The 26047-nt window shown below is 39.1% G+C and overlaps 1 protein-coding gene and 1 non-coding gene across 13 annotated transcripts in view; one reads left to right on the forward strand and one right to left on the reverse strand.

Moving 5' to 3' along the window:
- Positions 1-26047, forward strand: part of SMG6 (SMG6, nonsense mediated mRNA decay factor) — a 213585-nt gene that overhangs the window by 140179 nt on the left and 47359 nt on the right. The gene's annotated exons all lie outside the window — the stretch shown is intronic.
- LOC111828006 lies at positions 19524-19626 on the reverse strand. The gene has a single exon (XR_002831760.1). It is a non-coding gene; the product is annotated as a U6 spliceosomal RNA (small nuclear RNA).

Below are 26047 nucleotides of genomic sequence, written 5' to 3' on the forward strand. Positions count from 1 at the left end.
GTTAAATCACCTGCAGTTTTATTTTACTCAACCTCCCATCCCCCATCATGAAGATACTACTTCTCAAATTGACAGATTGCTTATTTTGACAGCTTTATTTACCATACCACGCTTTTCAGCTTTCCATGGCCATTAACCTTGCTTCAGGCCATTTCTTTTAGTTTGATCTTCTCTTAGTAGCAGAACTAGCCTGTTTCTCCTCCTGTCTTATTTAATTAAAAGAGCATACTAGACTTGCTTTAGATACATAGGAACTTACCATGAATAACTGGATTTCTGATGTCTTTAGACAAAAAAAAGCAAAAAAAAAAAAAATTGGCCTTTTCAGGGAATTAATCATCTTTGGTGCTGTGTGTGTATGTATTCCATGAACCTAGTTATTCTGATGTGTTAAGTAAAGCTTTGCCCTAAGAATGTCTCTCTCACTCAGACGGGGGGGGGGGGGGGGGGGGGGGCCGGGGGGGATGGAAAATATGTCTATTCCTCTGGAAAGAAGATAATAAACCCAATTCCCAAATACGGAAATGGGGACTCTTCCCAGGATTTAGGGCCATACCAGGAGTAGGCTAAGAGAAAGCATTTTAGTGTAGGTATTGACAAGAAATGGGATAAATCAAATAGGATGAGGAAATACTATACAATTTACTTCTCTTTCCTAGAGTTCACTATATAGACTGTACTGTCCAATAACAGTAGCAACTTGCCATGTGTGTCTGTTTAAATTAAAATTAAATAAAGTTTAAATGTAGTTCTTCAGTCACACTGGCCATATTTCAAGTGATTAATAGCCATATGTGACTAATGGCTACCATATTGTTAAGAGTAGGTATAGGAGACTTCCCTCATTGCTGGAAGTTCTGTTGGATAGCTCTGCTTTGTGGTAAAGTCAAAAAGTATGACTTGATTAGTAAGGTTGGGGGTAATGACAGGAAGGAGACATTGGGATTTGAAGGGCAAAAGTCATCTAATTAAGAATGAGTCAGCATCAGAAATAATGGACTCCCAAGGAGTAGAAAATTTGAGATTCCTATTGATAATTTAGTAATGTCTTTAAGCAGGATTCAAGAAATAGGGTATTATCTCGCTTAATGATCAATTTTCATGATATCTGTAAGAAAGTTTCCTGCTCTTACAAGCTAATGTCTTTTCCTAGACTCTTTTTCTAATTCTTTTCTTAGTCTTTATCTTTGGGCCTCCCATCATTACCACCTGCTTTTCCTTTCTGAGTTTGTCTCTTGTTTTCATTGGTAAAAATTACATCAGCATTCTCTATAGTACTGTTAAAATGTATTATTTCACATGATTCCAATAGCAACTCTATGCACATTTTACAGGTGAAAAAACTAAGATTTGGAAAGACTAATTTGTCTGAGATCATGTGTGTGTGTGTGTGTGTGTGTGTATGTGTGTGTATAAAAGCCTAAGCGACCCTTAGAACCGGTCAACTGCTCGACCAGTCGCTATGACGCACACTGACCACCAGGGGGCAGACACTCAATGCAGGAGCTGCCCCCTCGTGGCCAGCGTGCTCCTGTAGCGGGAGCAGCCGCCTCCGCAGCAGTGCTACTGAGCCTGTGGTGGTGGCAGGCACAACGGGAGCAGTGTGCTGCCTGGCTCGGGCTCCTCCTGGCTGCCTTCCGCTTCCTGCACTGCTACATCAGGGATCAGGTTGAAACCGGCAGTCCGACATCCCCCAAGTGATCCTGGATTGCGAGAGGGCACAGGCCAGGCTGAGGGACCCCGCCTGGCTGACAGATTCGTGCACCGGGCCTCTAGTATAGTAATAATAATAATAGGCTAGAATTCATTTATCATTAAGTATTAAGTTTGAGTGAATATGAACCCCAACTACAGAGGCCTAAATACATAAGGTATTATGCTTTCACATCAGAGTACTGAAATAGGTAGTCCAAAGCTAGTATGAGGGCCCCACCAAGTTGGCAGACACTGAGGCCTCTTCCAGCTAACAACTACATCATCATAGAATGTGGCCCCATCCCAGGATGACTGCTAGAGCATCAGCAGGCAGCATAGTGGAGGAAGAGGACAGAAAAGGAACCCTTTTACTTTTAAAAAGATTTCTTTGATTTTTTTTTTACATAAAACTTCTACTTACATTTCAGTTACATAGCTGCTCTAGCTGCAGAGAAGGCTAGAAATATAGTTACCTAGTTGGACAGAAATGTACCCAGCTAAAAATAAAAGTTATTTTATTAAAGAGGAGACTGAGTATTGGGAGGTAACTGGCAATCTCTGCCCAAACAGGCATTTTGATTTTTGTTCTAGTGCTATCCCACTGTTTCATGTTGTCTCTGTTTTATTAGCTAATGATTTAGTCATCCAAGCCTCCAGGGCTAGCATTTTTTCCCAAAGAATTAAACATAAGATCTCTGTCTTCCAGATAAATAATTACAATAAAAACTACCATTTATTGAGGACTTGCTATGTCCTGGGTACTATTCTAAGAGCTTTACATATATTAAAACATTTAATCCTTACAACAACCCTATGTGATAGGTACCACGATTAGCCTCCCTTTTATATTTAAGGAAACTGATGTACAAATGGTTACATGACTTGCCTAAATTTTCACAGGTAGTAAATGGCAGAGTCAGAATTCAAGCCCAAAAAGTCTAGCCCAGAACCCATCCTCTGAACCACTGCTACTCTGCATAGCCTCATGGGGAAGTGTTGTAACTGCCCAAAAGTCAGGTGTGGATTTCACCATGGCCCAATAGAAGAACCTTTCCAGACACCGCCCTATGGGCATGACATTCTCCTCAGGATTATTCAGAAGCTGTATTAAAAGCAATATATTTGATGTGTCCTCTTGTTTTTCCATTCCCTGTGCTCTTTCTTCTTCTGTCCTTCTCCCAAACCTGAAGCTGGTTAAAGTGATGAAATGACATACTTTAGGTTTTTAGAAAGTTCATATCCCCGAACTCATGTTGGAACTTGCCTGAGATTATGCTAGGTAATTAATTAGGTGTCGGCAGAGAATCCAGAGATTCAAAGTTTCTATCTTGTTAATAGAAACTTTGTTTCCAAATGTAATTTTTATTTTCTCTTCACTCCCACTTCTCCTGCTCTAATGTTCAAGTTCTAGCTGTAGCTGGTAATAGCACCACCCATATTCATTCCAGGCTGGCACTAAGTGTGCAGGTTACTTAACCTCTCTGTGTCTTGGTTTTTGTGTGAATAAAATGGGGATAGTAGCAGAACTATCATAGGGTTGAGGCAAAGATTAAAAGAGTTCTATAATTATATAAGTTATCTATACTAATAAAAGGGTGATATGCTAATTAGACTGTACATTTCTGGATGTCCTTCCAGCCAAAGCCATGGTGGTGGGGGCTGAGGCAGAGGTGGTTAGGGACAATCAGGCCGGCAGGGGCAGGCAGTTAGGGGCGATCAGGCAGGAAGGCAGGAAGGCAGGCAGGCAGGTGAGCAGTTAGGAGCCAGCAGTCCTGGATTGTGAAAGGGATGTCTGACTGCTGGTTTAGGCCTGAACCCAGTTTGACATCTCCCCTTAGATTACTCTGGTAGGCTTGACTTCTGGCATTCATTTCACATTAGATATTTATTGAGCAGTTACTATTTGTGGTGCTAGGAATTCTGTGCTGAGTGAGACAGACACATTCTCTTACTTCATGGCCTTATGTTCTAGTTAAAGGGAGACAGGCAGTAGTAAACAAGTAAAAAAAAAAAAAGTAAAATAAATTCAGCTTCTGTGAAATACCCTAAAGGAAATAAAATGGGGCATTTGATAAGAGACTAACTATGGAAGTTGATTTAGTCATATAACCTTGTTCCAGCATTGCTACTTTGAGCTACAATTTTACTACCATTAAAGTGGAAGGACTGCCTAGCTGGTTTGGCTCAGTGGAGAGAGTGTCAGCCTACAGACTGAAGGATCAAGGGCACATGCCTGGGTTGCGGGCTCGATCCCCAGTGTGTGGCGTGCAGGAGGCAGCCGATCAAGATTCTCTCTCATCATTGATGTTTCTATTTCTCTCTTCCTCTCTGAAATAAATAAAAATATATTTAATAAATGAATATATATGTGTGTGTGTGTGTGTGTATGTGTGTGTGTGTGTGTGTGTGTATATATATTCCAACTTTTCCACATTCTCACAAACACTAGGCATTTCAAAACTTAATTTTTGCCAATTTAATGGTTCTTAAATCATATCTTGTTTTATTTTTCATTTACCTTATATATTAAACTGATGATTTTTTTTTAATAGAGAAACATTGATGTGAGAGAGAAACATCGATTGGTCAGGGATCAAAACTGCCACCTTTTCGTGTATGGACGACACTCTAACCAACTGAACCACACTATTAGCCAGGGCTTTATTTTCCTTACTAGAGGCCCAGTGCACGAAATTTGTGCATGGGGCAGGGGTCCCCTCAGCCCAGCCTGCACCCCCTCCAATCCGGGACCCCTTGGGGGCAGTCGGACATCCCTCTCACAATCCTGGACTGCTAGCTCCTAATCGCTCACCTGCCTGCCTGCCTGGTCGCCCCTAACTACCCCCCTCCCCGCCGGCCTGATCGCCTTCTCACAGCCTCTGCATGTCAGCATGATCGCCCCTAATTGCCCCCCCTCCAGCCTGGTCACCCCTAACTGGCCCCTGCTGCTGGCCAGGTCGCCCCACCTGCCCCCTCCCGGTGCGCTTTCCTCACCCCCGGGATGGGGGGATGATGGCCCCAAATTGTCCCCCCCCCACCCGGGTCACCCCAAATTGGCCCCTCCTGCGGCCAGGGTCGCCCCCCCTCCCCCCCCCCCCCAAGACAATTGGTTCTAAACTCCCCCCCCTCCTGGCCTTTTCACCCCTTTCGCCCCCCCCCCCCCCCGCCGGCCGGGTCACCCCCAGCTGCCCCACTCTGCTGACCTGGTTGCCCCTAACTGCCCCCCCCCCCACCGGCCTGGTCACCTCTTACTGCTCCCCCTACTGGCCTGGTTGCCCCCAACCACCCCCCTCTGCCAGCCTGGTCGCCCCTAACTGTCCCCCCTACCCCGCCGGCCTGGTTGCCTCTTACTGCCCCCCTGCCGGACTGGTTGCCCCCAACTGCCCCCCTCTGCCAGCCTGGTCACCCCCAACTGCCCCCCATGCTGCCCTGATCACCCCTCACGGCCCCCCCGCCAGCCTGGTCGCCCCACGCAGCCTACTGTTCAGTTGTTTGGTCGTCCCTCACTAACCCCCCTACCAGCCTGGTCATAGGCAGCCATCTTGTGAGGGTGTGAGGGTTAATTTGCATATCACCTCTTTATTATATAGGATTACTAGAGGGGTTAAGCATTTCTTCCTATGTTTATTAGTCATTTGAGTTACCTCTTTGAATTCCATGTTAATATTCTCTGCTCATTTTCTCTCATTTCTTCTGATAGGTTCTTATTGATTTGTAGGTCTGGATATGAATCCTTTGTCAGCTATGTACATTGACAGTCTCTCAATCTATGGTTTATCATTTAAATTTATACTGTTTTCATTTGTGTAGAAATTTTTTCTGATAAATTTATCATCTGTTTCCTTTTTGCTTTAGATTTTATCTTATATCTTATTTAAGAAATGCTACCTGGTTGTGCATACAGTATTGGCCAGGTATTGCTAATTGTTGAAGCTGGATCATAGTCGTCAGATTTATTTATTATTCTGGTCTCTACTTTTGTGTATGTTTCAATTTTTCCATAATAAAAAACATTTAATTAAAACAAGTCCACTGTAAGGCATTTAGTAGAAATGTGCTTGTTTATTGTATGGAAAAGTCAGTTGCCCTAATAATGAAGCCAAAGCTAAATATTTTGTTGGTAAAGGGTTTACTTTTATCTCCATAAAAAATTTTGTCGTTTGATCTTTTTTATACCACTTATTGTTAGGTTAAAATGGTAACAAGAATTGCAATTCTACCTGAAAAAAAGAAAAAAGAAAGAAAACCTTATCTACCCTGAGGTCTCAAAGGATCGAACATACACATTCCTACACTTTTTTCTTCTAAAAATTTCATTTTACTTTATACATTTATGTCTTTGGTGTCTGGAATTTATTTTTATAAGTCAAAATCTTTATATGTGGGTCAGTTTCTTGGTTCTCTATTATGTTCCACTGATCCAGTGGGCCAGTCAGTACCATCATTCTGGTTTCATAAATCTTTAAAACTTCTTATTGTTTTATAGAAATGTCTTGACTCCTCCTAGTCCTTCTTCCCAATGACTTCAAATTTCAGCAAAAACTCTTTAGGGATTTTGTTTGTAATTTGTACTGAATTTAAAGATTAATTTAGGGAGAATTGCCATATTTACAATATTGAGTTCCCATCCATCAACATGATATACTGATGTTATTTTTTTAATATATATATTTTAAAAATATATCTTTATTGATTTCAGAGCAGAAGGGAGAGGGAGAAAGAGATAGAAACATCAATGATGAGAGAGAATCATTGATTGGCTGCCTCCTGCACAACCCCCACTGGAGATTGAGCCTGAAACGTGGACATGTGCCCTGACCGGAAATCGAACCAGCAACCTCTTGGTTCCTGGGTCAATGCTCAATCGCTGAGTGACACCAGACGGACTACTGGTCATCTTTTATACCTTTTGGAGATGTTTTATAATCTGTTCCATAAAATCCTTGTATAGCTTTTGTTGTTAATTTAATACTGTATTTTCTAGTTGACTATTGGTGGTATAAATATGAGTACTATTTTTTTCTGTTAATCTTCTATCTACCAATCTTACTATTATTAGTACTAATAGTGGCAGTAATACCAATAACAGCATATTACTATGATAATAATAGTAATCCTTACTTTGCTTCTGACTTTAATAGCAGTCATCTAAAGTAATATCATTAGATCTGTTTGCCATAGATTTTTTTAAATATATTTTATTGATTTTTTACAGAGAGGAAGGGAGAGGGATAGAGAGTTAGAAACATCGATGAGAGAGAAACATCGATCAGCTGCCTCCTGCACACCCCCTACTGGGTATGTGCCCGCAACCAAGGTACATGCCCTTGACCGGAATCGAACCTGGGACTCCTCAGTCCACAGGCCGACACTCTAGCCACTGAGCCAAACTGGTCAGGGCTGCCATAGATTTTTAAAAATTTAATTTATTTATTTATTTGAGGGAGAGAGGGAGGAAAAAGAGAGAGAGAGAGGGAGAGGGAGAGAGAGGGAGAGAGAGAGAGAGAGAGAGAGAGAGAGAGAGAGAGAGAGAGAGAGAGACATTGATTTGTTGCTCTACTTATTTATGCATTCATTGGTTGATTCTTGTTTGTACCCTGACTGGGCATAAAACCCACAACCTTGGTCCATCTGGACGATGCTGTAATCAACTGAGCTGCTCAGTCAAAGCTGCCATAGATTTCTGATAAATATCTTTTATCAGGTTAAGGATGGTTCCTTCTATTTCTGGTTTGCTGAGTTATTTTTAATCATAAATGAGGATTAAATTTTATTAAATATTTTTCTTTGTATGTTGATGCTCATGTGGTCTTTCTTTTTTGACCTGTTAATAGGATATACATTAATAAATTTCTAGTGTAGAACTATCATTTTCTTTCTAAAATAGTTCAGTGTATTCTTTTTAAAAATATATATATTTTGTTATTGACTTCAGAGAGGAAGGGAGAGGGAAAGAGAGATAGAAACATCAGTAATGAGAGAGAATCATTGATTAGCTAGCTGCCTCCTGCACTCCCCACACTGGGGATCGAGTCCGCAACCCGGGCATATGCCCTGACCGGGATCGAACTGTGACCTCCTGGTTCATAAGTGGATGCTCAACCACTGAGCCTCGCTAGCCGGGTGCTCAGTGTGTTCTTATTCTTACTCTCCTACACCCAAAATGAACATATTCTTGACCATTCTTATTTTATGGGAGATGCATCTTATTTTTCATTTATTTTCTTAAGTGCTTTTATTCTGCTATCTGCAAGCCACTTAATCTTTTTGTATGTAATATTTGTTTTATGTCATTAATTTGGTAGGGGAGTACACAAGAGGAAACTTGGGATCAAATCTGAATGTGATATGGTAAAAAGACAACCTTTAGTGGAGAGTTGTGGGAAGTAAAATTCTTAAGTATAAAATATACATCATATTTTTATATTATAAAGTGTTAGGGCCTAACTGGTTTGGCTCAGAGGATAGAGCGTCGGCCTGCGGAGTCAAGGGTCCCAGGTTCGATTCCAGTCAAGGGCATGTACCTTGGTTGCAGGCACATCCCCAGTGGGGAGTGTGCAGGAGGCAGCTGATCAATGTTTCTCTCTCATCGATGTTTCTAACTCTCTATCCCTCTCCCTTCCTCTCTGTAAAAATCAATAATATATATTTTAAAAAAAGACCAAAAAAAAAGTGTTAAGGAATGACTTAACAGAATTGGAGATACAGAGGACTACTCTGGTAGCAGTATTAAGGAGGGGAGAAACAGTAAAAGAAAGAGCTGGTGGGTTAGAGAGCAGTGTTCATAGCTAAGATTGTGGTGATGAGAATCTAGCTCAGACCAGTAGCAGTAGTAACAAAAAGGAAAGGACGGATATGAGAGCAGCATTATAGTATGACTTGGTATTTCTTTAAATATAAATACATTAAAGGAGGGAAGAATTTAATATTTTTTACAGAGTTTTGGATCTAAATAACTGGAAGATTTGAACTACTGTTGATTAAAATGGGAAAATTGGGCCCTGGCTGGGTAGGTCATTTAGTTAGAGCATTGTCCGGATACACCAAGGTTGTGGGTTCAATCCACAGTCAGGGCACATACAGAAGCAACCAATGTATAAATCAGTGGAAAAATAAATGTTTCTCTCCTCCCCCCCACCCCCACTTCCCCTTTCTCTCTAAAAATCATAAATAAATAAATAAATAAATTTTAAAAATGGGAAAGTTGGAAAAGGAAGCCTTTGGGGATACAACATGTTTGAGGTTGGAAACATGATTTTACCCTGTGCTTTCTTCTAAGCATTTTCTAGTTTTAAGTCTTACATTTAGGTCTTTGATCTATTTTGAGTTTATCTTTTTATATGTCACAAGGTCTAACTTTATTCTTTTGCATGGGGATATTCAGCTTTACCAACACCATTTGTTGAAAACTGTCCTTTCCCCTATTGAATAGTCTTGGCACCCTTGTTTAAAATCAATTGACCACATATGTGAAGGTTTCTTTCTGGGCTTTCTATTTTATTCTACTAGTCTGTACGTCCTTATGCCAGTACCACACTGTTTTGATTATTGTAGCTTTGTGTAATAAGTTTTGGAATTGGGAAATGTCAGTCCTCCAACTTTTGTTTTTCATTTTCAAGATTTTTTTGGCTATTTGGGGGTCCCTTGAGGTTTCATATGAATTTTAGGGTCTGTTTTTCTGTTTCTGGGGGGAAAAACATGCCATTGGGATTTTGATGGGGACACATTGAATGGGTAGTATTGTTACCTTAAAAATATTGTGTTCCAAACCATGAACATGGGATGTCTTTCTCTTTATTGGAACTGAGTTTTTAATTGTATTTGATTTTAGGTAATTTAAACTTAAGTTTAAATATTCACATGTGGCTAATAACCACGTTGAACCACAGTGCCCTAGAGAATCATCCTGAGATTTGCATTTCTTTCTAAAATATTGGACTATGGTGACATCTGCGGAGACCTTGTAGTACCTGAATCATCATTGGCCTCAGGATGACTGCATCATATGGAAAGTATGATTAGAGGCACCAAAGAGAGCCTATTGCTTTCAAAAAATTAGCAAAAGACAGACTGCCCCTGGCTGAAATGGGCCTCCTTTTGTCTTTTCCAGTTTCCATGTAAGCAGAGATCATGGTGCCCAAAATGAGGCATATGTTTTAGAAGAAATTTCCTCTCTAAATGAAGATGGTTATTATTTTAAAGCACTTACACTTTGTTCACTCTGATACTGTTCTCATGGGAATAACAACAAAGTGCTCTTACATGCAAAGAATTGTTGTGCTTTTAATTCCATTTACCATGAGGGTCAAAAGTCTAAGAAATCCCTACACATCAGAAACAAAAATAATTAAATAAAGGATAAACATTAAAATTAATTAATTTAAGTAGGAAACTCCCTTTCTATATCCAGTCTCACTTTCTTGCCAAATAAAAAAATAATATAGGATGTAAAAGTGCTGTGTCCTTAGTACTGTTAACAGCAGTCTCACTGCTGCCCCCTTCCCTAGCATCTCCCTGAAGACGCCATGGGAAGATCTGCAGATCTTCTCAGAGTAAACAGGAAAACTTAATAAAGTTGTGAGTCTTAGAGCCTAGAGGCTGTCAAGACACAGCCCTCCAGGAAGAATATGCCTTCAGCCTTGGACAGCCAGGAGCAGTGGGTTTGTGGCATTTTGTATAAACAGTCTATTATGACTCCTCTGCAGAGGGGTATTCCAGTCAACTTCTAGACCAGAAACAGAACTTGTATGTCCCAGCTTGCCATAACCTCTCCACATCAGCCTCTCCTAAAAAGAGACTTGGAACTCCCTTGTATATTCAGAATTGGACTAGCTCAGCAGCTACCCAGTTCTCTAAAAATGATTTCTCCACCTTACTACCCTATAACCTATACCCCACCCTCATTCTCACCCCTCTCTTTGTGTAGAGATAACTTCTTAATTATAGCATTTGGGTTTTCCCACACTACAGTTCATCTGTCACAGCTCTAACCACTTGGGTGTCCTGGTGTCAGAACTTAGAAGTGTCCCAACTGTCCCACCCACCCTCCTCAGTTCTCCTCTTTCTCTTCTGGGTTGTTGTGCTGGAATGATATTCCTCTTGGATTTCAGTGTGTGCAGTCTTACTTGGGTGGAGCCTTGAGCTGTTCACAGGAGTGCTGGTAATGTCTGGCCTTCAGTGCTGCCAAAGGCAAAAAGCTGGCCTCTTCTCAGTTTAAAGCACATAGTTGGATCGCCAGGGCAGTGTTAGATGGAGGGTGGGGTGAGCAAATACCACTCTCTTCCTACTGTGTTTTCAGGAAATGATTATAAAGCAGCTATAAGTGCAAATGAAGTAAAAACAATAGATTGACATTTCCCCCAACTCTTCCCCCCTCTCAAACCCCTCAAAAAAAACAGATGAAAATTCTCACTATCTGATTCCTGCACTCCTTTAGGTTCTATCCCAGATCCACACCCTATTGTTCTCCTTGGCTTAACTTTGGTACTATTTCAGAGCAAAGAACCCTTGTTAAACTATCTCCATTCTCTTCCCTGGAAGAGAGAGTCATAGTCTGATGAGCGAAGGCTGAACTTTCCCTTTAGGCAAACTGGGGGTTCTACTTCCCTGTCCTCTCCCTTCCCAAGAGGAATGTAGGCAGAGGCATATAAATGAGAGGAATAACCAGTGCCAAGATTTAATCCTTCAATTAAGAAGTGGGCTTTTCAGAACTAGTAGTAAAATTGTTTGCAGAGACAGTTGTCATTGAAAGGAGTCTGCCATCAACACACCTCCACTCCTCTCTTCCAGCTGCCTCTTTCCCTTGTACAGCTCTTTCGCCTGGTATCTCCATGGGGTTTAAGCCATATGGCTTTTATGAAGCTTGTCTGGAGTCTCCTAAAGTGGCAGATTTTGCTGTGCAGATCACAGCACCCCTGGGTCTGCCCCTCCCCTCTCAGCAGCTGTTTGCCACTGACCGAGGTGGCGACTGAGCCTGTGTGTGTGGCCGGAGTCAGTGACAAGCCTCCCACCCAGGCCTGGGGAAGCCCTTAGCCAGTGTGGTTCCTGTGGCAGCAGCCCAACATGCCAGAGCCTCTTATACCTTCAGGGCTGTGGTGTAACAGCCAGCTTCATGCGGTGGCATTGTTTAGTATTGGTTGACTTGACTTCCCTGTCCCCACCCTTTGTGTTTAAGGGAATCTGGCCATCGCCCAGTAGAGAATAAGCTGGCATTTGCAGAGTGGCTTCCTGCTGTCTCTCTCATAGTAGGAGCCAGGACCACCTTCCATTTCTGCCTTCCTACCCATGTGGCAAAGGAAAAGGGCTCCTCTGTGCTCAGCCTCCTGTTGTGGGGTTTCAAGTTGCCTAAGATCAGGACGCGGCTATCTGCCAGGTTATCTGCCCAGATAAACATTTATTGTTTACAGGGACGTGTTTCAGCTGCTCTGGCTGATCCCACTGGTGAGATCTTCTAGTTTCTTGAGGTTTTAAGCCAGTGTGTAGGGCTGACATCCAGACACAGAACTTCTGGAGCTTGAGAGCTCTGAGTGGCCGGCCACTTCTAACTTAGCTTAGTCATTGCCCCTTCCCACCCAGTGCCAGAGCCAAATTTTTCTCTCTCAGTTCCCACTCCTGCCTCTACATTTGCAACATTTCTAGCTTTAGAATTTGGGGATTTATATAAGAGCCAATGTTATGACACAAGCAGTTGGCAACTCTTTTAGGTGGCAAACCAGCATTCTAGCACTTACTATGTTTTCCTTAATAGTAAAACAGCCATTTAGTGAAGACAACAGAGAAAAAGATAGATTTTCTTTTTTTTAAATTCAAACAACCATGTCCACTGCGTCCAAATGTATCTTGTGTTATTTTTAGTGATATAATTGATTTCCAACATTTTATTATACTGCCAAGTTGAAAGGGTTTTACGATGAGCTCACTTATCCTCAGCATCTTATTCTCTCATTCTCATTTTATTATATATACTTGCTTTATCATGTATCTATCAAACTCTCTCCATCCATCATCAATTTCTTTTTTATCTATGTCATCAATACTATTTCTCTAATGATACATGTATCATTAACTAAAGTTCAATATTTGCTTATGACTTTTATTTTTGAGATTAAATTTACATACAGTGAAATTGACAAATATTGATTGTACATTTGAGATTCCTCCATGTTAACATTTATCAGTAGTTTATTCTTTTTTATTGATGAGTAATACTCCATTTTATGAATATGTCACAGTTTAACCATTCTCCATTTAATGGATTGATGGACATCTAAATTATTTCCAGTTTGGAGCTATTATGAATGAAGTTGGTACGAATACTTGTACACAGATCTTTTTGTGGACGTGTGTTTTCTCTTGAGTAAATGCCTAGGATTGGAATTGCTGAGTGATAGGGTAGATTAGCAATTTTTAACTGGTGTGTTGTGCACCCTTCACCTTTTTAACCCATTCTCCCAATCCCCTTCCATCTGGCAACCATCAAAACATTCTCTGAATCTAAGAGTCTGTTTTGTTCAGCTTGTTCATTTATTTTGTGTTTTAGATTCTACATATAAGTGAAGTCATCTAGCATTTATTTGTCTTTCCCTGTCTAACTTATTTCACTCAGCACAATACCCTCTAGGTCCATCCATGTTGTTGCAGATGCAAGATTTCATTTCATTTATGGCTCAATCATATTTCATTATATATATGTACCACTTTTCTTTACTCATTCATCTTTTTTTTTTTTAAATCCTCACCTGAGGATATTTTTCCATTGATTTTTAGAGTGGAAGAGAGGGAAAGAAAGAGAGAAATATCAGTGTGAGAAAAATACATCGATTGGTTGCCTCCTGCACGAGCCCCGACCAGGGCCCAGGCCAGGGAGGAGCCTGCAACCGAGGTACGTGCTCTTGACCGGAATCGAACCTGGGACCCTTCAGTCTGCAGGCCAACACTCTATCCACTGAGCCAAATCGGCTAGGGCCATTCATCTATTGATAGACACTTCAGTTACTTCCATATCTTGGTTATTGTAAATAATTCTATATAATAAAAGCCTAATATGCTAAGTGTCTGGTTGTCCAGTCGTCCATTCAACCAATCAAAGCGTAATATGCTAATGATATGCTAAGGCCACTCAACCGCTTGTTATGACATGCACTGACCACCAGGGGGCAGACAGTCAACCGGTCGACCAGTCGCTATGATGTGCACTGACCACCAGGGGGCAGATGCTCCTACCAGTAGGTTAGCTTACTGCTGGGGTCCAGCCGATCGGGACTGAGTGAGACAGGCTGGACATGCCCTGGAGCCCTCCTGTGGTCCCTCCCCGGCTGGTGAACCTCCCACATCCCTTCCTGGCCCCGATCGTGCACTGGTGGGGTGCCTTGGCCTGGCCTGTGGCCTCTTGCAATTCGGGACTCCTTGGGGGATGTCGGAGAGGCGGTTTCAGCCCGACAGCAGAACAACTGGTTCCTATGATGCACACTGACGACCAGGGAGGAGATGCTCAACGCAGAAGCTGCCCCCTGGTGGTCAGTGCGCTCCCACAGGGGGAGTGCTGCTCAGCCAGAAGCTGGGGTCACAGCTGGCGAGCACAGTGGCGGTGGCAGGAGCTTCTCCCACCTCCACAACAGCACTAAGGATGTCCAACTCCTGGGGGGAGTGGGCCTAAGCTGTCAGTTGGACATCCCCCGAGGGCTCCCGGACTGTGAGAGGGCAGAGGCCGGGCTGAGGGTACCCCCGCCCCCACCTTGAGGGCACGAATTTCGTGCACCGGGCCTCTAGTGCTTCAATAAACATATGGATGTATGTGTCTTTTCAAATTAGTGTTTTGGATTTCTTCAGAGAAATACCCAGAAGTGCAATTGCTGAGTCCTTCTTTGTCTCTTGTTATAGCTTTTGTTTTAAAGTCTATTTTGTCTAGTATAAGCATTGCTACCCAGCTTTTTTGTTTTTGTTTTGTTTCCAATTTTATGAAATATCTTGTTCCATCTCTTACTTTCAGTTTGTGTCTTTCTAACTGAATGGAGTCTCTTATAGACAGCATATGTAAGGGTCTTGTTTTGTTATCCATTCAGCCACTATATGTCTTTTGATTGGAGCACTTAATCCATTTACATTTAAAGTAATTGTTGATAGATATGTGTTCATTGCCATTTTATTATTCATTTTCTTCTCCTCCTTTCGTCTTTCTTCTTCCTCCCCTTTAACATTTCTTACAATATTGGTTTGATGGTGGTGAACTCCTTTAGCTTTTTCTTATCTGGGAAGCTCTTTATCTGTCTTTGAATCTAAATGATAGCCTTTTGGGTAGAGTAATCTTGGTTGTAGATCCTTGCTTTTCATCACTTTGAATATTTTGTGCCAATCCCTTCTGGCCTGCAAAGTTTCTGTTGAGAAATCAATTGACAGTTATGGGATCTCCCTTGTAGGTAACAAACTGCTTTTCTCTTACTGATTTTAAGATTCTTTCTTTGTCTTTAACCTTTTGCATCTTGATTATAATGTGTCTTGGCATGGGCTGCTTTGGATTAATCTTGCTTGGGACTCTATGCTTCCTGGACTTTATGTCTATTTATTTACCAGGTTAAGGTAGTCTTCCTTCATTATTTTTTCAAATAGGTTTTCAATTTCTCTTTCCCTCCCACCCTCCCTCCCTCCTTCCCTCCCTCCCTCCTCCCTTCCTCCTCTCTCCTTCTGGCACCCCCATGATGCGAATGTTGGTACACTTGAAGTTATTTCAGATGCTCCTTACCACTGTCTTCATTTGGGGGGGGCGGGGAGACCAGGTGGAGAGGAGCTCTATGGGGAAAAAGAGGGATCTCTGTAATAATCTCAATAATAAAGATTAATTAAAAAATAAAAAATATATAAATAAATAAAATGGGTCTTTGAAATAATGAAAATTACTACCATAACTAATAAATTGATTTTGAAAAAGTTTAAAGAAGAATTTTCAGGCACTTTTAAGTATAGACATTTGAATTACCTTCTCATGTTCTCTGCCCACTTTCTGTTGAAATATAATTTACTTATGTTTTATAAAGGCCTTTCTAGTTTTTTTTAACTCTGCATCAGGTAGATTGCTTGTCTCCATTTTCTTTAGTTCTTTTTCTGGAGTTTTTTTCTGTTTTCTCATTTGCGACATGTTTGTCTCCTCTATTTTGTCTGTCTCTCTGTGTTTGTTTCTATGTATTAGAGCTGCTACATCTCCTGGTTTGCTAGAGTGGCCTTATGTAGTAGGTATCCTGTAGGACCCAGTGGCATAGCCTCCTGAGTCATCAGAGCTGGGCACTCCAGGTGGGTCCCTTCATTCTATGTGGGCTGTGCTCACTCTCCTGGTGTACTTGTGCCTTGATTGCTGTTGGCACATCAATGATAGGGATTTACCCCCAGGCTGATCGATTACGAGTACTGGCCATGGATGATCTGCTGTGCAGGAGCTGATCCCATGGAGCAGAACTCATTTCAGTGGGACTCAGGTACCCACTGAACGCTGAGATTCTAGAAGCCCTTCATCTCACTCAGCCATAATCTCTGCTAGTTCTTAAAGCCAGGGAAATTCTCTTCCTGGTGCTGGAACCCTGGGCTTGAGGCCTGGTGTGGGGCCAGGACCCCTTGCTCCTCAATACCTCTACATCCAAGATATCCCTCACAGTTTTTAACTGCCACGCGTGGGTGTGGCACCAGCTCATTCCATGTCTCCACCTCTCCTACCAGACTTGACGAGGCTTCTTGTTTATATCCTTAGTTATGAGACTTCTGTTCAGCTAGATTTCAGGCAATTCTGAATGATGGTTCTGTAGTTGTAATTTTGATGTGGTTTTGGGAGATTCTGAGTACCGTGTTTACTTAGGCTGCCATCTTGACTGGAAGCCCCTTGTGACTCTGATGTTGAGCATTTTTTCATAGGCTTAATTTTCCCTCTGTATGTCTAGATCAGTAAGATTTCTATTCATGTCTTTTTGCCCATTTTTTAATTGGGTTATTTGTTTTCTTGTTAAGTTTTGAGTCACTGATTGATTTTTAAGTATTAAAATAGCAATTGCATTACTTGAATAAACCCTATTTGCTGTATAGAATTTGTTAATATTTTGGTAAGGACCTTTGTATCTGTATTCACGAGGGATATAATTTTGTTATTGTTATAACTTGTCAGGTTTTGGCATTAGAGTTATGCTGACCTCATTAAATGACTTGCCTCCTTCTCTATTTTCTGAAAGAGTTTGTGGAGCCCTAACTGGTTTGGCTCAGTGGATAGAGCATCGGCCTGCAGACTGAAAGGTCCCAGGTTTGATTCGAGTCAAGGGCATGTACCTTTGCGGGCACATTCCCAGGAGGGGGTGTGCAGGAGGCAGCTGATCGATGTTTCTCTCTCATCGATGTTTCTAACTCTATCCGTCTCCCTTCCTCTCTGTAAAAAATCAATAAAATATATTTGGGGGGGAAAAAAGTGTGTGGAATATTGGTGTTAATTTTTACTTAAATGTTTAATAGAATTTACTGGTAAGACTATCTTAGCCTAGAGGGTTTTTTTTTGAAATTTTATTTAATATACTATGTAGTTATTCATATTTTCTCTTTTATCTCATCAATTTGGGTAAATTGTAGTTTTCAAGGAATTTGTTTCATGTAAGCTGTCAAACTTATTGGCATAAAGTGGTTCATAATTTCTTACTATTTTGATATTTGTAGGATTTGTAGTGACGTATTATTTAGAAGTGTGTTTAATTTCTAAATATCTGAGGTTTTCCTGGATATCATATTATTGATTCTTGATTTAATTCCATTGTGATCAAAGAACATAATCTACATTTTTTCAGTCCTTTTAAAAGTATTGAGACTTGTTTTATGGCTTAGCACATGTCTCTCTTGAAGAACGTAACTGTATGTTCTTGAAAAGAATGTAATTCTGTGGTTGTTGGTGTTGCATTTTATAAATATCAAACTGGTTAATGATATTGTTCAGATTCTCCATGTCTTTACTAATATGTTGCCTAGGAGCTTATTTTGTCATATTGGAAGCAGAACTCCTACACTAGCTACTTTAGGAATTTGTACGCATGTATATTAGTGCTATTTCTATCACTTAGAGTTTAGGGACCTCTGTTTTCTGTACTCATAACACATTCTTTAGATATCCTTAAGGATGTCAAATCTTTAGACTTTAAATCTAGCTTTTTTTTTTTTTGCTTTTTTTTTTTTTTGTATAGACAGAACAACATTTGGAGTCAAGAATAGTAAATATATTTTCCAGTGAACAATAAATATAGTTAGTGCCCTAGCCGGTTTGGCTCAGTGGATAGAGCCATCAGCCTGTGGACTGAAAGGTCCCGGGTTCAATTCCAGTCAAGGTCACATGCCCGGGTTGCGGGCCAATCCCCAGTAGGAGGCGTGCAGGAGGCAGCTGATCAATGATTCTCTCTCATCATTGATGTTTCTATCTCTCTCTCCCTTCCTCTCTGAAATCAATAAAAATACATATTTTTAAAAATAACAAAATAAGCCCTAACCGGTTTGGCTCAATGGATAGAGCGTTGGCCTGCGGACTCAAGGGTCCCAGGTTCGACTCCGGTCAAGGGCATGTACCTTGGTTGTGGGCACATCCCCAGTAGGGAGTGTGCAGGAGGCAGCTGATCGATGTTTCTCTCTCATCGATGTTTCTAACTCTCTATCTCTCTCCCTTCCTCTCAGTAAAAAATCAATAAAATATATATTTAAAAAAATAATAATAATAAAATAAGAAATTAAATATGGTGAGCAAGTTCAGTTATTCCTTTTTAAAATATGTTTTTATTGAATTTTAGAGAGAGAGGAAGGAGAGGGATTAGAGAGATAGAAACATCGATGAGAAACATCATCTATCACTGCCTCTTGCACGCCCCCTACTAGGGATCAAGCCCGCAACCCGGGCACGTGCCTTGACCGGGAATTGAACCAGTGACTTCTTGGTTCCTGGGTTAACACTCAACCGCTGAGCCATACCAGCCAGGTAAGTTATTCCTTTTTAAGGTAAAAAATAAAATGGGTCTTTGAAATAATGAACATTACTACCGTAACTAATAAGCTGATTTTGAAAATGTTTAAAGAGGAATTTTCAGGCAGTTTTACGCATAGACATTTGAATTACCTTCTCAGGTTCTCTGCCCACTTTCTATTGAAATATAATTTACTTAGTTTTTTAAAGGCCTTTCTAGCAAAGATTGTAACCCTTTTCCAATCATTTATATTGAAAATATTTTGTACAGTTTGTCACTTACCTTCCATTGTCTATGGAATTTTCTCAAATGCAAATTATTTTAAATTTTATATAGTCTTTCCATTTTCCCTTTATGCGATTTGTTTTTATACTTAGAAAAGTGTTCCTAACATAAAATCAGATGAATAATCCTAGTTTCTCAATATTTTACTTTTTGAAAATTTATATTAAAACTTGCCTCTGGAATTTATTTTGCTGAATAATATGAGGTAGAGATCTAAACTTAATTTTTTAAATATTTGTGTATTCTTGAAGCATAACTACTGATTTAGTTACTATAGCTTTGTAATATGTTTTGATACATTTCCCACCTATTTATGCTTTATGCAAACTTCAGAGTAATTTTAAGTCCCTTTACCCCCCCAATTAAAAAGAAATTCTAATTGTCTTTTTTGAGATATAATTGACCTACAACTTTATATTTAAGCTTCAGATATACAACATGATTTGATGTATGTATATATTGCAAAATGATCACCACAATAAGTCTAGTAAACAGCTATCACCACACAATTACAATTTGTTGTTGTTGTTGTGATGGGAACTTTTAAGATCTACTCTCTTAGCAGTTCTCAAATATTCATTAAAAAATGTGGGACACTTCACAAATTTATGTGTCAATTTTGTGCAATACCATGCTGATCTCAGTATCATTCCAATTTTAGTATATGTGCTGCAGAAGTTACCACTCCTCATGATATTTTGATTGGAACTGCATTCACAATTTTTAAAAAAAAATTTGACATTGTCAAAGATTTTCTTATTAAAACAAAGTGTTCGCTGCATATCAGTTCTTTTATGTGTCTCATATTTTTTCATTAATTTTCTTGCTATAATTAATGGAACTTTTTTTCCATTACACCTTCTGAATAGTACTTGGAAAAAGCTAACTTACGTACATATTTATATCCAGCCATCATATCAAACTCTCTTATTATCACTTTGAATTTTCTGAGTATATTAACTTAAAATAAAGCTAATGTAATTTCTCTGATTTCTGCTTCATTGCTTTGAAACTTTTCGAAGCATTAAATAATAATGCTGAAAGTAGGAATTCTTTTCTAGTTTATTTTAATAGGAATATTTAGTATTTTAAACATTTCTATGTTGTTCTGTTGTTCTAAATGGCATAGATAGTAAGGGTCTTTCTATTTTAATTTACTGAGTCTTTGCTTAGAATAAAAAGTATTCTGAAGTTTTAACAAATGCCTTTCAGTAACTGTTAAAATAATTTATTCTTTAATTTATGTGATATGATAAATTAATATATTTTCTAATACATTTGGACTCAGTATAGTTGTATTTTAATGGTGTGCTAAATTTGATTTGCTGTTATTTTACTTAAGATGTTTACATCTATTTCCATATTGGGCGTATCCTGTGTTTTCTGCCTTTGCTGGTTTTTTCCCCCTTTGGGTATTTAAGTATGTGCTGACTTTATTTTTTTAAATGAGAAGCGGCTTTTCTTTTTGTGATCTGGAAAGTGTTTATCACTTTAAAAAATTATTCTTTTTTTAAAATTTATTTTAGAGAGAAAGGAAGGTAGAGGGACAGAGAGTGGGGAGAGAGAGAGAAACATTGATGAAGAGAGGAACATTGATGTGAGAGAGAAGCATCGATCTGTTGCCTCCTGTATGCACCCTGACCGGGATCAAACCTGCAACCTGGGTATGTGCCCAATAACCTTTACAAAGCTCCAGCCAACGGATCCACACCAGCCAGGGCTTAAAAATCATTCTTGACTCTGTTCATACTCTACCTTCAGTGTCTCAACAATCATAACTCTCTACCTTTGAAATATATAATCCAGCCATTTCATCATTTCCACGAGCAGCACCATAGCCCAGTGTTACTTTCTCTTGCTTACAGTATTATTTACTGTATGTAGGCTTGTTCTTACTATTTGCCCCGCCTTCAATCTAGTTTCAACACAGCAGCTAGGCTAGAGTGATCTTTTAAGATGTAAATGGGGTTGACACAACTGCTCTAGTAAGTCCCTTTAAAGCAGCGGTTCTCACATTGCAATCCCTTTGGGGGTCGAATGACACTTTCACAGGGGTCGCCTAAGACCATTGGAAAACACATATATAATTACATATTGTTTTTGTGATTAATCACTATGGCTTTAATTATGTTCAATTTGTAACAATGAAAATACATCCTGCATATCAGATATTTACATTACGATTCATAACAGTAGCAAAATTACAGTTATGAAGTAGCAACGAAAATAATTTTATGGTTGGGGGTCACCACAACATGAGGAACTGTATTAAAGGGTCGCGGCATTAGGAAGGTTGAGAACCACTGCTTTAAAGGATTCCTATCTCTTTCAGAAAAAAAAACATCAAGACCTGACCTAGGTTTACTTCCTTTCTGACTTCATCTCTTGTCACTCTCTTGTTCGCCTATTCTTCACTGGCCAAACAAGCCTACTCATTCTTTAGTCCTGCCAAATACTTTATGCCTCTGGACCTTTGCACTTCTGTTCTGCTGCATTCACTATTATCCCTCTGCATCGTTTACTTTCTAATGTCCTTCAGATCAGGAGTCAGCCTTACCAGAAATTTCTTTACCAGAGAGTTATTGAAATGAGCACTGTACCCAGGCACTCTCTGCCCCTTACTGTACTTTATTTTTCTTCTTAGTACTTACCATCACCTGACAATTGGTTTTTGTTTTGTTTTGTTATGCTTATTTTCCCTCACTAAAATGTAAAAACCTTGTTTTTATTTACTGTATTAATCCCCAGTGCTCAATAACAGTTCCTGGAGAATAAACCCCTCCTCCATACCACTAATAAATATTTCTTAACTGAATACGTGAATGAACTGAAGGAACTCACCTATAAAGGCATCTTTAGGAAGAAAAATGTTGGCGCCTCCTTTTTCTGTTTCTTCCCTTATTAGTCTTTTCAAATATTTTAGCTCTTATGTCAAATTTTGTGGCAGAATTGTTGGGACATAACAGATATATATAAACAATTTTCCAATTTTAAGTGTTCAATTGGATAAGTTTTGAAAAAAATATACAGTCGTATAAACACCACCACAATCATGATATGGAACATTCCCATCATTTCATGTGTCAGTTTTGTTAATGACTCATTTCTCTAAAATCTTTATTTTTTTGTTTTCCGATATTTTTCTTAAATTTGTTAGCAACTTACATTTTTTAGTTATAAAAAACTAATCATTATATTTATTGTTTAATAAATTAATTTTTATCTTATTTTCTTCCTTTTATTTTTCTTAAGCTTGTTTTGTTCTGCTTCTGTTGGATCTTCTGTTTATTCATTTTTTACTAGTGTACTTAAAAGCTTTATGGCTTTAAATATGCCATTATTAATACTTTGGCTACATTCTAATCCATTTACATGTGTACTATTCTAATGATGGTTTTCTCAATGGTCTTTATTATTTTGATTTTTCTCTTTGATTCTAAACTTATTTGGAAGAGTTTTATTTTTTGAAGTTGAATTTCTTAAAACTTTTATTATTAATTTCTACTTTTGGATATTTTTTAAAATTCTATAACCTAATACTTAATTTTAAAAGATGTATAATGAATTTTGAGAATGTATTTTTATAATATACAAAATTCAACATATAGCTCTTGAATAACAACACTATTCTAATAGTCTGTATTATTATTTTTACCTGCTTGATATGTTAAAGACTGAAAGTATTATTAGTCTGCCACTACAGTTGTGTTCTTGTCAGTTTCTTCTTGTATTCCACAGGGTATTTTGTGGTTGTTGTTTTTTCTCTATTTTCATTTCAGTTCACTCTTGCCTTAAATCCTACTTTGGTTTTTTATTTTGTTTTGGTATTTATCTTTGCCTAATAAATTTCAGCCTGTCCACCCCACCCCCTTTTTTAAAAAAATTCATTGTTTTAGGTATATCTCTTCTAAACTCTATGTACACATTGCATTTTTAAAAAATTTTTATTGAGCCCTGGCTGAGTAGCTCATTTGGTTAGAGCATTGTACCCACACACCAATGTTGTGGGTTGATCCCCGGTCAGGGCACATATAAGAATCAATGAGTGTTGCCGAAACCGGTTTGGCTCGGTGGATAGAGCGTCGGCCTGCGGACTGAAAGGTCCCAGGTTCGATTCCGGTCAAGGGCATGTACCTGGGTTGTGGGCACATCCCCAGTAGGAGATGTGCAAGAGGCAGCTGATCGATGTTTCTCTCTCATCGATGTTTCTAACTCTCTGTCTCTCTAGCTTCCTCTCTGTAAAAAATCAATAAAACATATTTTAAAAAAAATAAAAATAAATAAATAAATTTAAAAAAAAAAGAATCAATGAGTGCATGAATAAGTGGGACAACAAACTGATGTTTCTCTTCTCTCTCCCCTCTCTCCCTTCCTCTCTCTCTAAAAATCTGTAAACAAATTTTTTAAAAATTTGTTTTTTATTGAGATGAACTTTGTATGACATAAATTTAATCATTTAAAGTGCAAAATTCAGGTCGGCGGTGTGGATCAGTGGGTTGATCGTCATCCTATGAACTAGGAGGTCACAGTTCAATTCCCAGTCAAGGCACATGCCCGGGTTACAGGCTCGATCCCCAGAGGGCGAGGGGTGGCGTGCAGGAGGCAGCCAAAGCCAATCAATGATTCTTTAATTCCACTTGCTTATCTTTAAAATGAAATATTTTTAATTATTTGTCTTTGCTTTTCCAATAGAATTAAACAATATAATATTTTTTCATTTTAGTTAAGTTTATGTTCAGCTGCAAGAAACAAAAAATCCTAAAATAACAGTAAGTTAAATAAGATAGAAATAGCTTTCCCTCAAGTAAAACAAGTTGAGAGATTTTCTAATTTGGCACTCAGTAGTGTCACAGACTGAGGTTCTTTCTGTTCCGTTGCTCTGTTGTACATGGCTTTTATTTCCAAGGACTCCTCATAGTCTAAGATAGCGGTTGGAATGTCAGCCATTTAATCTGCATACAAGCCTGTGGGGAGTAGAAACAGTTAAAGAAGGAATGCAATTAAAAAAAATTTTTTTAAAGACACCTCTCTCTTTAAGGACCTATCCTGGTAGTTTGTACATACTTCTGCCTACATTCTCTTGGCCAGAACCGAGTCACATGGCCAAACCTAGTTGCAATGTAGACTAGGATATATTTTTATTCTAGGTAGCAATAGGCACAGCTAAAAACAACAGTTTTCCATTACAGAGGAAGAAAAGGAGAACAAATAATGGAAAACAGCTAGTAGTTTCTGCCATACCTCCCCATGCATAAATTTAGGATACTGTCTTCTCTCACCACTCTTCTAATTTTTTAGGGTTGTTTTTTTCTTAATTGATTTGAGAAAGGGAGAGAGAAAGGGGGAGAGAGAGAGAGAGAGAGAGAGAGAGAGAGAGAGAGAGAGAGATATCAATTTGTTATTCCACTTATTTATGCACTTATTGGTTGATTCTTGTATGTGCCCTGACCAGGGATGGAACCTGCAACCTTGGCATATTGAGACAATGCTTTAATAAACTGAGCTATCTGGCCAGGGCCTAATTTCTTAGTTTTTATAGATATTAGTGAGATATTAGACAGTAGTCCTTATTTATTAAAGGCTTACAATGTATCAGTTTTAATCTTCACAACAATTCTACCTGGGATAAGTACTGTTATTATCCCCATTTTACAGATAAAGAAACTGAGACCCTAAAAAGATTAAGAAGCACTTTACCTAAAGTCACACATCCAATAATTCAAACCCATGCTGTAGTTTCTAGATTAATCACTGTACACTCTCAACCCTATTGTCATTAAATATTTTTATACTGTGGTATGTACATTGTTTACCTTTTCTTTGAAGAATAACGTTTGACATTTTCACTGTTTCAGAGTACTGTTAACATCACTTATATAGAATTAAATATCTTTTACTCTTTGCTTTTTTGCCATTTGTTTAATACGGTGTATCTGTTTTTTTTTGTTGTTGTTTTTTAATATATTTTATTGATTTTTTTACAGAGAGGAAGAGGGAGAGGTAGAGAGTTAGAAACATCGATGAGAGAGAAACATCGATCAGCTGCCTCCTGCGCATCTCCTACTGGGGATGTGCCCGCAACCCAGGTACATGCCCTTGACCAGAATCGAACCTGGGACCCTTCAGTCCGCAGGCCGACGCTCTATCCACTGAGCCAAACCGGTTTCGGCATGTGTATCTGTTTTTACTCTTGGGTTTTGTGGGGTTTTCTGATGTTTTTTGCTGTTACTTTGGTTTTGTTATTTTTTACTATTGGAATTTTCAAACATACAAGAAAAGTAAATAGAATAGTATAATGAATCACTATGTAGCTTGAACAGTGATCAACATTTTGCCAATATTTTTAAAAATCGTTCTCCTTGTCCCCCAGCCAGATTTTTGTACGTGGAGGTTTTAAATCAAATTCCATTCATCATATTGAAAACATTTCAGTAGGTATCGCTAACTTGTAAGGCTTCTTCCCTTAGCATGACCTCCATAACCTAATTATACATGTCAAAATTAATAATTTTTCTTTTTAATACTCACCCGAGAATATTTTTTTCATTGATTTTCATGGAGTGGAAGGGAGGGAGAGAAGAGGTAGCGAAGGAGAGGAAGGTAGCGAAGGAGAGAGGGAGGGAGGGAAACATCAAAGTGAGACAGACACAATGATTGGTTGCCCCTGACCGGGGCCACGGATTGAACCTGCATCCCAGGTATCTGTCCTTGACCAGGAATCAAACCCATGACCCTTTGGTGCTTGGGCCAAAGCTCTAACCACAAAGCAACACCAGCCAGGGCTTAATAACTTATCAATATCATATAGTCCATTTTAAAATTCTCCAGCTTACCCCAAAATGCCATTTCTCAATGAATCTATCAGTATTAAGATTTAAGCAAGCTCTACGTACCTTGTATTTGGCTGATATGTCTCTTAAAACTCTTTCAGTGTATAACAGTTTCCCCACCTCCCTAGTTGTTATACCATTTATTTGTTGAAGATATTCTTTCTTTTTTAAACAATATTCTTGCTTTTTAAAATACATATATATACATACATATATATGGGGGTATATATATATGGATGGGGGTGTGGGTGGGTGATATATATATATATATATATA

Source organism: Myotis lucifugus, unplaced genomic scaffold, assembly GCF_000147115.1.
Source record: "Myotis lucifugus unplaced genomic scaffold, Myoluc2.0 scaffold_262, whole genome shotgun sequence".
NCBI classification, from domain to species: Eukaryota; Metazoa; Chordata; class Mammalia; order Chiroptera; family Vespertilionidae; genus Myotis; species Myotis lucifugus.